The sequence below is a fragment of the Pantherophis guttatus genome, chromosome 2, assembly GCF_059756535.1.
Source record: "Pantherophis guttatus breed Tessera chromosome 2, ASM5975653v1, whole genome shotgun sequence".
Taxonomy (NCBI): Eukaryota; Metazoa; Chordata; class Lepidosauria; order Squamata; family Colubridae; genus Pantherophis; species Pantherophis guttatus.
In genome coordinates this window covers 266,218,006-266,231,821 of record NC_142064.1, presented here as the reverse complement: position 1 = coordinate 266,231,821, position 13,816 = coordinate 266,218,006, and the positions used below count along the sequence as shown (strand labels likewise).

At 44.9% G+C, this 13,816-nt stretch overlaps 1 pseudogene across 1 annotated transcript in view; it reads right to left on the bottom strand.

Annotated features, from left to right (window-relative positions):
* Positions 1–11,140: 11,140 nt before the first annotated feature.
* Positions 11,141–13,816, bottom strand: part of LOC117673512 (uncharacterized) — a 30,538-nt pseudogene continuing 27,862 nt past the window's right edge. The window contains exons 3-4 of the transcript XR_015732729.1: positions 11,989–13,766; positions 11,141–11,208 (exon numbers count right to left, since the gene is read on the bottom strand). The product of XR_015732729.1 is annotated as an uncharacterized LOC117673512 (transcript). The remainder of the gene's footprint in view (positions 11,209–11,988; positions 13,767–13,816) is intronic.

Sequence of the window (13,816 nt, the reverse complement as noted above, 5' to 3'; positions counted from 1 at the left end):
GTTTCGATCGTGCATCAGTCCAGCTAGTCTGTGCCTCTGATGATATGAGCTGCTGTTAGGCTTCTGCCTCTTAATTTATTGTTGCATTGCTATTTACCTCAGTCCTAAATTCTATGAAAGAATGACATTTCTTTATGCAGAGTTAAAAAAATTAGAATGGCTAAACTGGATCTGTTTTGATTGGCCTTCTTCTCAGATTCAGGGTTGGTCTTCTCCAGCATTACCAGTCTGAGAGAAGGAAGTTAGGACATTTCAAACTGGACAAATAAGCTATGATTCCCCTGGTAACTTTACAACCTCTAAAGCAGCCTGAGCATGGCGCTTGGGGTATCTGAAGGTGCATGTCATCCCTTGGTTCTTCTGGGCTCTGTGCCCGGCAATTTTATTCCTTCTTTTGAAAGATTGAGAACTTCACAAATTATTTAATTAAAGTAAATTTCTCTTTCTGTTTCTGCAAACAATCGTTGCATTTACAACCATCGCATTGTTCTCCAATTCTGTGACAGCCACTGCATGCTGGGCAGGGATGGGTTCTACTTACCTTTACTACCGGTTCGCAACGGGGCCGTGCGCAGAAGCATTTTGATGATGTCGGGGTCGGTGGGCGGAGCCTCCCGCCAGTTTTACTACCGGTTCTATAGAACTGGTGCGAACCGGGGGAAACCCACCACTTATGCTGGGGATAGATGATACAATTGTAGATACATGCATAGAGAAGTTCAAACACACACACTTACAAATGTATATATGTGGAAAATCCATGTGTTTTAAGCCTGAACAATGTCCCAAAATGGTTACAGTGAAACCTTCTGAGCTAATTTTAGAGATGTGGGGTTAGGGTTAGGGTGAAATGATGCCTAAAGCCTCTGCAAGATTTGAAACACCAGTTTTGCCCATGGAAGCCTTCAGCTCCAAGTAAGGGCAGAAAATGCTGTCCACGGCTATTTTGGTGACATCCCCATTTAAGTAGTCCTCACTTACTGACTGCATTTGGGATTGGCATCTGGGTCATTATGCAGCCCGATCATTAAGGATGATGCCACATGACAGTGCCAACTTACATCTGTTCCTCTGCCACTGTTAAAACAAATCACTGTGAGTTATTAAAGGCAATTTCACATGACCCTGACTTGCAACTTCCTGCTGACATCTTCACTGATTTGCTTGTCAGAAGCCAGCTGGGAAGGTAATAAATGGGGATCCCGAGTGTGAGATGCTGCAACCATCATAAATGTGCATTGGTTGGCAAGAACCCAAATTGGTGGCACTCCTTTTCCTGCACGTTCATAACCACAGGAACTGCTGATGTGTGGTCACTGAACGAATGCTACAATGACCATAAATTTGTGGACCAGGTGTACGTCAGCTTTCACAGTGCCATTGTAACTTTGAAGACTAATGAAACAAATGGTAAATGAGGACTACCTATACAAATTGAACATCTGAAAAGGTCCTCCATAAGTATGATTTAGTTGAACCTGGTTAATACACGGATGGGGCTCTATTAGGAAAGATTGTGCTTGCTGGCTAGACAGGAAACTAAAAACACAAAAATTTCAGAAGAGACAGTGGCCGATCAGTGCACCTCCTCCCCCTCCCCCTCTCAGTCCCCTCCTCATCTCGCAGCCTCCTTGCCCACCTGGTGCCCCTTGAGCATCCCTCCCTGTGAGATACCAGGAAGGGAGGCGGGAGGGGCCTGAAACTGGGTTCCCAGCCCTCCCCCTTTTCCCCTTTCCCACCTCTCTGGGCACAAAAGAAAAGCTCTCTGCGTTGAACCGCTTGCTGAAGCCGCTGAGGGGAGGGGGTGACTGGGTCACTGCTGAGCGATGCCAAAGTCTTCCAGCCAGGGACCACAAAAGACCATCATACCCCACTGGACGGCCAAAAGACCCAAAACAAGGATCCAAATTTAAAAAGATAGTTGCATGCGCTAATTTGCACCTCTAAAAGCAAACTAGGAATTTGTCGCTATTGAAGATGGGCAAGAAAGTCCTGTAGATGTTGGACTACAACACCCACCATCCTTCACCCCGTCATTAGTGCCTCGATTTGATTCCCCCTTTCCACCAATCGAGTTAAAATGAAATTAGGAACAGCCGCCATCGGACACCACAACAACACTCTTCCTCACAATGCCAGCCTAACTGCTATCAGCATTTGCAGTCATTTTCAGAGATTTCAAATGGAGAGGGATCCTGAAAAAACAAGGGGAGGCCACAAGCTATAATGGTCCCTTCCTGTTTGATTGGCAGCAACATATTTAACTGTTTAAGTGCTGAGGGAGGTTTCAAGCAGCTGTTACTTATTTTCATTCTGTATGTGTTGGCACCACTATTTGGTTGCTAATTGACTCTGTACTGAAGCTCACTACTGTTTATACTTTGAAGTATCACAAAGACAAGCTTTGGGAGAAGCACCCTGCTCTCAGGATTTCTGTTGACAGCTTGCTCGTAATTTTGGAATGTTACTGCTACAAAACATGGCTTTAAAGGAAAAGTAACAAGAAGGAGAAAAAGTGGAATTGCTCCTTTACAAAGAAATGCAAAAGGCCCATTAAAGAAGCTTTTTACTTGTTTATTCCCAAGAAGGGAATGCATCGGTGGTGGGTTGCTACCAGTTTCCCCCAGATTGGGGGAACCGGTAGCGGCGGTAGTGGGAGGCTCCGCCCACCTGCTCGGACATCTCTGCGCATGTGCAGAAGAAGCGCACACATGCGCACACCCACAAGCAAACCAGTAGCAACCGAAATTGAATCCTACTACTGGAATGCATCAATTCAAAGTACAACTGGAATAGAATTTACCTGTTTTCAGTTAATTGTACAAACTTGGTTGGGATGAGAGTGTTGGAAGGAAAATCCATCTGGTTCAGTTCCAAGCTGGGAAAAAGATGCTAGAAACAACATGGAGGCTGATTGGAAAGAAAGTTTATTGATGAACAGAACCACACATAAAGACAGCGTGTCGTTCTGGATCTGCTGAACAGGTGGTTTTGCTGGTACTTGGACTTTTATACAGGTTTTTTTTACAGGATTTTGTAATCTGGAGGTTTGCTTCATGTGTTTTTATTATTTGATTTGTTTTACTTGTTTCACAAAGGCAAAATGGGTCTTTCTTAATGGGCCCAAAATATCTACTGGGAGCTATTAAGACTGAGTCTGTTTTTTTTTTTACTTTAAGAGCATGTTTCACCATTTCTCCCTTTGGAGACATATAATAATCTGCTTTTTAATATTCCCAAAAATATTTCAATTCTTTGGAGGGTGAGGCTTCCCACAAGAGCAAGATACTTCTGGTCCTGAGCACAGCTTAGATAGTATTGTGCAAAAGTTTTAAACCATCGTTGTATTTGTTATTTTAGCAAAATTTAAATGACCATAATTATTTTTCCATCTCTATATTAAGATTCAAATACCAGAAATATGTATATAACATTTAAACAAACACAAATCGCAAAACAAAATGGCTTCTTCAGGGAATAGTCAGCAAGAGCCTTTGTGGCGCAGTGGTTAGAATGCAGGACTGCAGGTTACTTCTGCTGACTGCCGGCTGACTGCAATTTGGCAGTTCAAATCTCACCAGGTTCTTTTTTTTTTTTTTTTTTTTTTGATTTGTATACCGCCCTACTCCCGAAGGACTCAGGGCGGTGAACAGACAACAATAAAATACATAAATACACAAAATTTAAAAACCCGATAAAATCAAATTAAATTATTTGGCCCAGACAAATTAAAATACCCCAATAATTTAAAAACAGATTAAAATTTACATATTTAAAAAGGGAAGAGATCAGGCCAAGCCCGCTTGATGGAATAAAAAGGTCTTCACAGCACGGCGGAAGGAGCGCAGGTTCAAGGTTGACTCAGCCTTCCATCCTTCCAAGGTGGGTAAAATAGGGACCCAGATTGTTGGGGACAATATGCTGACTCTGTAAACCGCTTAGAGAGGGCTGTAAAGCACTGTAAAGTGGTATATAAGTCTAAGTGCTATTGCTATTGCTATTTAATGTGACCTCCCTTGGCTCTAAGCACATCTAGAACTCGGGATTGCATACCTTCCCCCCATCTCTGCTAGGCCTGGGTGGCCATGGGGCCAATGGGGATCTGGCTTTGCCCACTCAAGGTGGCCATCTTTTGCCTGCTGGGCCTGGGCATGCTCTACCACCTCTACTCGGCCTTTCTAGCTGGTCACTTCGCCACTTTTGGGCTGGGCAGTTCTGCTGAGTGGCGGTGGCAGACTGTAACAGGGCTGAGGTGCATCGATTACATGAGGGAAATGCGCTCCAAGCGCAGGCCAAGGGCAACACCTGTGCGGGGGCCAAGGAGATGACCAGCTGCTCTCCAATCGCAAGCAAAAACAGACAGTGGGACAGAGTAAGAGCACCCAGCAATCTGCATGGACAGCCAGCCCAGTGGTAGCAGTAGGCTCAGGAGCTTTAGCGTGCGCCAACTGAGGGCTGACAGGCTGCAGCTACAGCCAGAAACTATCCCCCCTGCACACAAAGGGCAGCGAGCACAGGGTGGCTGACTGTTTCTGACTGTAGTTGCCCTGCCCACTGCCTCACCTCATCCCACTGGATGAGCCTCCCTCCACCTGCCCCACCCATTGGAGATCCCTAGATTCCCTCCCCAATCCCGCCTGGTCCCCACAGGCACCACCCACACGAGTGACATCAAGCTGGCCATAAATGGGCAATAAACAAATGGGCAATAAAATGGGCATGTTGTGTGGGAATTCATGAGGGGAGAATGACAACTGAAGAAAAGCAGGTCATCATGTCACCGGTTCGTGCCAGACACCTTCAAGGCCGTTTGCCCTGAGTGTAGGAAATTTATTTATTTATTATTTATTTATTTATTTGTTTGATTTATATGCCACCCTTCTCCAGAGACTCAAGGCGGCTTACAATGCATTAAGCAATAGCCTTCATACTTTTGTATATACTTGCTTAGTAGGGCTTTTTTGGGCCCCCCCAAGTGGTGTTCTTTTTTATTCAAAGTCAGCTTATTGCCCACACAAACCGGGTCCTCATTTTATCTACCTTGAAAGGATGGAAGGCTGAGTCAACCTTGAGTCTGGTGAGAATTGAACTCGCAGTAATTGCAGGCAGCTGGAAGCTAAATACTACCTTTAACAGTAGCATTAGTCTGCTGCGCCACCAGGCTCAAGTTACCATCCCAAACATCCCAGCATTCCCAAAACATCTTGGCGGCATCTCATTGGCTGTGTTTGGGCTGGTCATGTGGGAAGGGACAGGAATGAAGGAAATACTTTTGTATTGATGCACGGGAAACTCAGATTCTGCCCAACTTTACTGCAACCACCATCTCTTCGTAAAAGTACCTTTACTTCACCAAAATGGAGTCAAGGGTTTTTCTTTCCTAAGGGATCTGACTGGGGCAGATCTGACATTAGGCAGAACTACGATTGTGGTCAACCCGCAAAGGACATCACCTCTACCATGGGGACCGTGCACAAGTCAGCTCGAGGTGATCAGGAGGAGACTGAATGCTGGTGGGAGGCTCCGTCCAGACCTCCTCTCGGAATGGATTTGTCCAAGTGGATGTGTCAGCATTCCAAGTAACACCCCCAAAGAAAGAAGACTCTGAGGCTAGCAATTCCTCAAAGTTCAATTTTATTAGAGATGTCAAATTGGCACATCTGGGAAAACCCGAATCTGAGAGTTCCGGGTTTTCCCCACCCAAAAGAAGTCAAAGATCCATCCCCTGCACCCACAGTCCATCACATGGTCCAATAATTTCACTGCCCCAACTGGAGACAACCCCCCTTCACTCCCATCCAGGTGCAGGCTGAATGTCCTTGACTCCCAGAGAAAGGAATGTTTTCATGGCTAATCCTCCACTGACTCCTTGTAATTCCTGCCCCCCCCCCATTTTCCCAGGCACAAAATGTGGCAGCCCTGAAGCTCCAAAGAAAAAGATGGCTTCTAGAACTGACAGGATGGGAGAGGCAGAAATCAGTGGAGGGACCCCAGTAATGTTCCACTGCCTGTTTCAAGTATGACAAGGAGGAACATCAGGCCGCCAAATGCAAATACAATCATCCTGCCCAAAGGTGACCCTGAGGTTTCACCAAGAATCCCACCAAGCTGCCACCATGAGCCCACAAAACGGCCTTTGAAAGAGTGGAGGTCATAGAGTTCACTCCATCCCCCAAAGATGGCGAGAAAACTTTGACTAGCCCATGAGGAAGGTTGTGGCGAGAGCAGGGGTGAAATGTAAAATTTGTTACTACCGGTTCTGTGGGCGTGGCTTGGTGGGGGGGTGTAATGTGACTGGGTGGCCGTGGCCAACTTTTTTTTTTAACTTTTCAAAGCATTTTTTTCTAATGCTTTGAAAAGTCTCTCTGATGATCAGGCAACTCTGCTCGGATTGTCAGGGACTTTTCAAAGCATTTTTTTTACCACCTCTTCAGCCAAGAGGTTGCAGAAAAAATGCTTTGAAAAGCCTCTGACGATCCCAGCTGAGCCACGCAATCGTCAGAGGCTTTTTTTTTCTTTTAAAAGCATTTTTTCGTAGGAAGAGGTTGTAGAAAAAATGCTTTTAAAAGTAAAAAAAGAAAAGCCTCTGATGATCATGCGGCTCAGCTGGGCATGGGGTGTGTGTGCAGGATTTTTGCTACCAGTTCTCCAAACCACCCGCCGCCATCGCTACTGGATCAGGCGATCCGGTCCGAACCGGGAGCATTTCACCCCTGGGCGAGAGTGACACCGACTCTGATGATGACCCCTTTGTAAGTGGCCCAATCACTCTGGTGATAGTCCCCATTGAACTTGTAGTCCAATCCTCAGAACGAAAAGCCAATTTAGTGGCCCTTCTGCATTCAGAGTGCCTAGTCAACCATGCCCTGGTTGAGAAGCTGGGAATGAGATTTAGACCAATCAAGGGGCCGGTGGCATTTTGCCAGCTGGACAGATCTTGTAGCGGGGTGGGGTGGGGTATTCCAGTGATGTTCGTCACTGAGCTGATAGAAATGCAGAAGGGGGCCCACACAGACTGTTTCATTGTAGCGCTGGGTATGTAAAGACCCCTAGTACTAGGATTAGCATGGCTACAGAAATGGAATGCCTATGTGAACTGGAAGAGGCGGCTGCTTAAAATCCAGAGGACTAAAGCAAAAGGAGACCTGGGAAGGGACCCCAAAGCCAAGGCAGGAGGTGGGGGCAGTAATGCAAGAGCGAAAGGCTGATCCTAGCATTCCATAGGAGTACTGGGACTTGTGGGACATCTTTAGCGAGAAGCGCTCAGATGAGCTCCCACCCCACTGGCCAACGGACTGCTCCATAGTACTCGTGCTAGGTGCTAAACTGCCTAAATCCAAACTTTATTCAACGACTGAGGGTGAAGGTTCGTTCTCTGAGCTTGTGGGTTGGTTTCTGAATGTTTTGTTATCCGGCTAGGTAACATCTTCAGCGGAGTTTAGGGGATCTATTCAATGACTCCTAGGGAACTGGAGGACTTACGGGCTTTGATAGACAAAAATTTAAAAAGGTGGTTGAAGTACATTGTAACTTTTGTTTTAAAAATTTATTCAAGTACTAGAAGATAGCTATCACATCCCTACTAATGACCCTTTATCAGTTTGGTGCTCTTCTCTGCACATTTTCCAGGGTCTCAACAACACTTTTAAATCATGGTGACCAGAACTGGACTTCAGAATTCAGAAGTGTGGTATCACCAGCACTGTGTAAAGCAATTCTCTCTTCTTGTTGTCTTGACATTATTCCACTGTTGATGCAGCCTAGGACTGCATTGGCTGTTTTTCACAGCTGCAACCAAAACCGTCCAGTCTATTTTTAAGGTAGCAAAACAGAGCAGTTTGTCCCACTCCCAATGACCCAGAAGCAGCCAGCATATTGACACAGAGGCAGCCACGGCAAAATGGCAGCTGCTTCCACAAGTCCACTCCATGGCTCAGGGATGAATCTTGGGCACAGTCAAAATAACGGTTCTTTCCAGAAGATACTCACGCAACTCAAAGAATACGTGTCCTGTCCTCTTTCCCCACATGAGGCCATGATGCCTGGTAGGATGGGTGCCATGCCTAAGGATTGCAGGGATAAAGTAGCAGTGGGGATCCTATGGGGGAGGAATGGCCTATGGGGACCTGTGAGGAAGGGAAAGGCCTGGGAGGACCGAAAGGTTGGGATAGGGGAGGCCTTCTGAAGGCAAGCCTGGGCCCGCCCTAGGCCTCAAAGAGCTTCTCCAAACTCTGAAGTATGCACTGCTGATCTTAACAACTTGCACATTCATTTCACATCTTTATGAGGGAGAGAAAGGGGTGGGGGTAGTTCAGCAAGGTAATCTCACTTAACCACTGATACCACATGCAACCAAAATTGGCAGAGCCCATTACAGTTGTATCTCGAGGACTAGTTGTATGGTGGCTGGGGAATTATGGCACTCATAATCTGGAGGACAGCAAGGTTAGAGTTAGGTTCTCACCAATTTGTGCCAATATGACATATCCAAAAAAACTATTCTTTGAGGAATCTTTGTGTCTTGCAGTGTTGTTTGACATGGGTATGTTACTTGGAATCCTGACAGGAAACTCCACGTGCCTTTATCAAATAACAGATTCCATTTTTTCTTTCCAACTACAGGTCTAAACCTGCAGTATGTGGACTATAATGGATCAGGCCAGTATTCAGAGTCTATTTCTCATCTACACTCTCAACGGGAGTTCAGAAATGAAATTCAAGTCTTCTCTAACCTCATCAACTTTGACTTCATATGAATTTTATTGTATGCAATAAAGAGTTATTTAGGCCTAAAGTACTGTCCACAAACTGGACATTTGAGAGGTCTCTCCCATGTGACTCCTCTGGTGTTTTATCAGGTTAGAATTGAAATGGAAACTTTTCTCACAATCAGGACATTCAAAGGGTTTCTCGCCTGTGAGTCCTCTCGTGTATCACCATTTGGGACTTCTGACAGAAACTTTTGCCACAAACAGGACACTCATACGGTTTCTCTCCTGTGTGAGTCCTCTGGTGAAGAACCAGGGTGAATCTCTGACTGAACCTTTTCCCACAATCAGGACATTCAAAGGGTTTCTCGCCTGTGTGAGTCCTCTGGTGCATCAGCATTTGGGACTTCTGACAGAAATTTTTGCCACAAACAGGACACTCATACGGTTTCTCTCCTGTATGAATCCTCTGGTGTACTACCAGGCTGGAATTGTGACTGAAACGTTTCCCACAGAAAGTGCATTCAAAGGGTTTATCTCCTATGTGTGTCCTCTGGTGACTCATGAGTTGGAATTTTCTAATGAAACATTCCCCACAATATGGACACTGGTATGATTTCTCCCCTTTGTGAGTCTTCTGGTGCTTCACCAGGTCGGAATTGTCAATGAAACTTTTCCCACAAACCGGACACTCATTTGCTTTCTCTCCTGTATGAGTCCTCTGGTGACTGATGACCTCAGATTTTGTAATGAAAGTTTTCCCACAATCAGTACATTCAAAGGGTTTCTCTCCTGTGTGAGCCCGCTGGTGCATCACGAGGCTGGAATTCTTAGCGAAATTTTTCCCACAAAGAGCACATTCAAAGCATTTCTCTCCTGTGTGAGATCTCTGGTGTATCACCATTTGGGATTTCTGACAGAATCTTTTGCCACAAACAGGACACTCATACGGTTTCTCTCCTGTGTGAGTCCTCTGGTGTGTCACCAGGCTGGAATGGTGACTGAAACGTTTCCCACAGAAAGAGCATTCAAATGGTTTATCTTCTGTGTGTGTCCTCTGATGACTGATGACCTCAGATTCTGTAATGAAACTTTTCCCACAATCAGGACATTCAAAGAGTTTCCCTCTTGTGTGAGTCCTCTGGTGAATCGCTAGGCTGAAGTTGCGTGTGAAACGTTTCCCACAATCAGGACATTCAAAGGGTTTCTCTCCTGTGTGAGTCCTCTGGTGTTTCACCAGGTGGGAATTCTGACTGAAACATTTCCCACAAACAGCACATTCAAAGGGTTTCTCTCCTGTGTGAGTCATCTGATGAATGATGACCTCATATTTTGTAATGAAACTTTTCCCACAATCAGGACATTCAAAGGGTTTCTCTCCACTGTGAGTCTTCTGGTGAATCACTAAGCTGGAGTTGTGTCTGAAACTTTTCCTACAATCAGGACATTCAAAGGGTTTCTCTCCTGTGTGAATCCTCTGGTGTACCACCAGGTGAGAATTGTGATTGAAACTTTTCCCACAATCAGGACATTCAAAGGGTTTCTCTCCTGTGTGAGTCCTCTGGTGAAGCACCAGGGTGAATCTCTGACTGAAACTTTTCCCACAATCAGGACATTCAAATGGTTTCTCCCCAGTGTGAGTCCTCTGATGATTCACCAGGCAGGAATTCTGACTGAAACTTTTTCCACAATCAGCACATTCATAGGGTTTCTCTCCTGTATGTGTTCTCTGGTGCATAACAAGTTGGGAATTCCCACGGAAACATTTCCCGCAATCAGAACACTCATACGATTTCTTTTTTGTGTGCATTTTCTAGTGTATCTCCAGGCCGGAGTTCAGACCGAAACTTTCCCCACAATCAGCACATTCAAAGAGTTTCTCCCTGATATGAGTTCTCTAATGTATCACCAAGTTGCCAAGCTCACTATATTGAGAGCTCCTGTAGGGATTCTCTCCTATGTGGGTCCTTCCATGAACCACAAGGGAGCTGTTCTGACTAAAGCTTTGGCCACATTAGTATTGCTTTTCTCCAATGTGGATCATTTCGTGCATACTCAGTTGTAATTTTATATATGCACTTTTCCCACAATAGACACGTCTGTGCAGCTGCAAAAGGAGATCACGTGGTCCTAGAACATGGGAACTGTCATAAATGTGAATTAGCTGCCAAGCACTCAAATATAAATCACATGACCATGGGGCTGCTGCAATGTCATAAGTATGAAAAATGGTCATAAGTCAGTTTTTTCGGTGGCGTTGTAACTCCGAACAGTTACTAAATGAACTGTTGTAAGTTGAGGACTACCTGTAATGTATTCTTGTGTTCTGCATACTCTACTTTTTCCAAATTGAAATCTCTTCTTGATCACCTGCTGGTGAGAATTTTGTGGTTTTCTGAAGAAAATAGGAAATATTTTGATTTCTGGCTGGATTTGTTTTCTTTTTTAACGTTGCTTGTTATTCTGTTGTCCGGAGTCCTCTTATTGGCATCCTCTTTGCCTGTAAGATTCAAAGACAAAAATTAGCCTGTCATTTGGGAGATCTCCCAGAGGCACCCACCATTTTCAGTTCACCCACAATTTCTTAACAGTCTAAATTGTTAAGGTAGCAAAACAGAACATTTTGTCCCACTCCCAGTGACCAAGAAGCAGTCACCATATTGACAGGGTTGAAGTCATGCCTAAGGATTTGCAGGGATCAAGTAGCAGGGGAGGAGTGGCCTATGGGGTCCATGTGTGGACACTATGAGGGAGGAAGGGCCTATGAGGACCTGTGAGGAAGGGAAAGGCCTGGGCTGACCCAAAGGTTAGGTCAGGGGAAGCCTTTGAAAGGCAAGCCGGGGACTGTGCTACACCTCCAAGACTTCTCCAAACACTGAAGTAGCCACTGCTGTGCTTAACAACTTGCACATTCATTTGACAGCTTCATCAGGAAGAGAAGGGGGTGGCGGTAATTCAATAAATAACTTTATTGTCATTGTACGTGTATACACAGTATACCCACACAACTAAATTCACTTAACACCCAAAGACCAGGTCCAACACACATAACAATCCCAAAACACTCCCACCCACCACAATGGAATCTCATTTAACCACTGTTACAACATGCAACTAAAATTGGCAGGGCCCATTACACTTGTATCTCGAGGACTAGTTGTATGGTGGCTGGGGAATTATGGCACTCAATCTGGAGGACAACAAGGTAGAAGATGGAAACTTCACATAGTGGAATTCCATAATCAATATAATCTATGATATCCAGAAACAGGTAGTTCACCTTTTATCAAATAACACTTTCCACATTTTTTGTCTCCAACTACAGATCTAAACCCGAGATGTGTTGACGAAAAAAGATCAGGCTAGTATTCAGAGTCTATTTCTCATCTACACTCTCAATGGGAGTTCAGAAATGAAATTCAAGCCTTCTCCAAACTCATCAACGTTTGCCTCATGTGAATTTTCTTGTAAGGAATAAGGAGTTATCTAGGCTTAAAATACTGTCCACAGACTAGACATTTGAGAGATCTCTCCAACGTGAATCCTCTGGTGTTTCACCAGGTTTGAATTGAAATGGAAATGTTTCCCTCAATCAGGGCATAGAAAGTGTCTCTCTCCTGTGTGAGACCTCTAGTGTATCACCATTTGGGAATTCTGACTGAAACTTTTGCCACAAACAGGACACTAATACGGTTTCTCTCCTGTATGAGTGCTCTGATGTTTCACCAGGCTGGAAGTACAAGTAAATATTTTCCCACAGTCAGAACATTCAAAGGGTTTCTCTCCTGTGTGAGTCCTCTGGTGTATCACCATTTGGGACTTCTGACGGAAATTTTTGGCACAAACAGGACACTCATATGGTTTCTCTCCTGTGTGAGTTCTCTGGTGTATCATCAGGCGGCTTTTCTGACTGAATCTTTTCCCACAATCAGGACATTCAAAGGGTTTCTCGCCTGTGTGAGTCCTCTGATGTATCACCATGTGGGACTTCTGACGGAAATTTTTGCCACAAACATGACACTCATATGGTTTCTCTCCTGTGTGAGTCCTCTGATGTATCACCAGGCGGCTTTTGTGACTGAAACTTTTCCCACAATCAGGACATTCAAAGGGTTTCTCTCCTGTGTGAGTCCTCTGATGTATCATCATTTGGTACTTCTGGCAGAAGTTTTTGCCACAAACAGGACACCTATATGGTTTCTCTCCGGTGTGAGTGCTCTGGTGTATCACCAGGAGGCTTTTCTGACTGAACCTTTTCCCACAATCAGCACATTCAAAGGGTTTCTCACCTGTGTGAGTCCTCTGATGTATCACCATTTGGGACTTCTGACAGAAATTTTTGCCACAAACAGCACATTCATACGGTTTCTCTCCTGTGTGAGTCCTCTGGTGTTTCACCAGCCTGGAATTGTCAATGAAACTTTTCCCACAAATTGGACACTCATATGGTTTCTCTCCTGTGTGAGTCCTCCGGTGTATCACCAATTGGGAACCGTGACTGAAACTTTTCCCACAAAGAGCACATTGAAATGGTTTCTCTCCTGTGTGAGTCCTATGGTGTACCACCAGGTTGGAATTGTCAGTGAAACTTTTTCCACAAATCAGACACTCATATGGTTTCTCTCCTGTGTGAGTCCTCTGGTGGCTCACCAGATCAGAATTCTGACTGAAACTTTTCGAACAAAGAGCACATTGAAATGGTTTCTCTCCTGTGTGAGTCCTCTGGTGAATCACTAGGCTAGAGTTGAGGCTGAAACATTTACCACAAAGAGCACATTCAAAGGGTTTCTCTCCTGTGTGAGTCCTCTGGTGTACCACCAGGTGGGAATTGTGATTAAAACCTTTCCCACAAAGAGCACATTCAAAGGGTTTCTCTCCTGTGTGAGTCCTCTGGTGAAGCACCAGGGTGAACTTCTTACTGAAACTTTTTCCACAATCAGGACATTCAAAGGGTTTCTCTCCTGTATGTATTCTTTGGTGCATCAGAAGGAGGGAATTTGCAGTGAAACATTTCCCGCAATCAGAACACACATATGATTTCTTTTTTGTGTGCATCCTCTAGTGTATCACCAAGTTGCCAAGCTCAGTACATTGGGAACCTTTGTAAG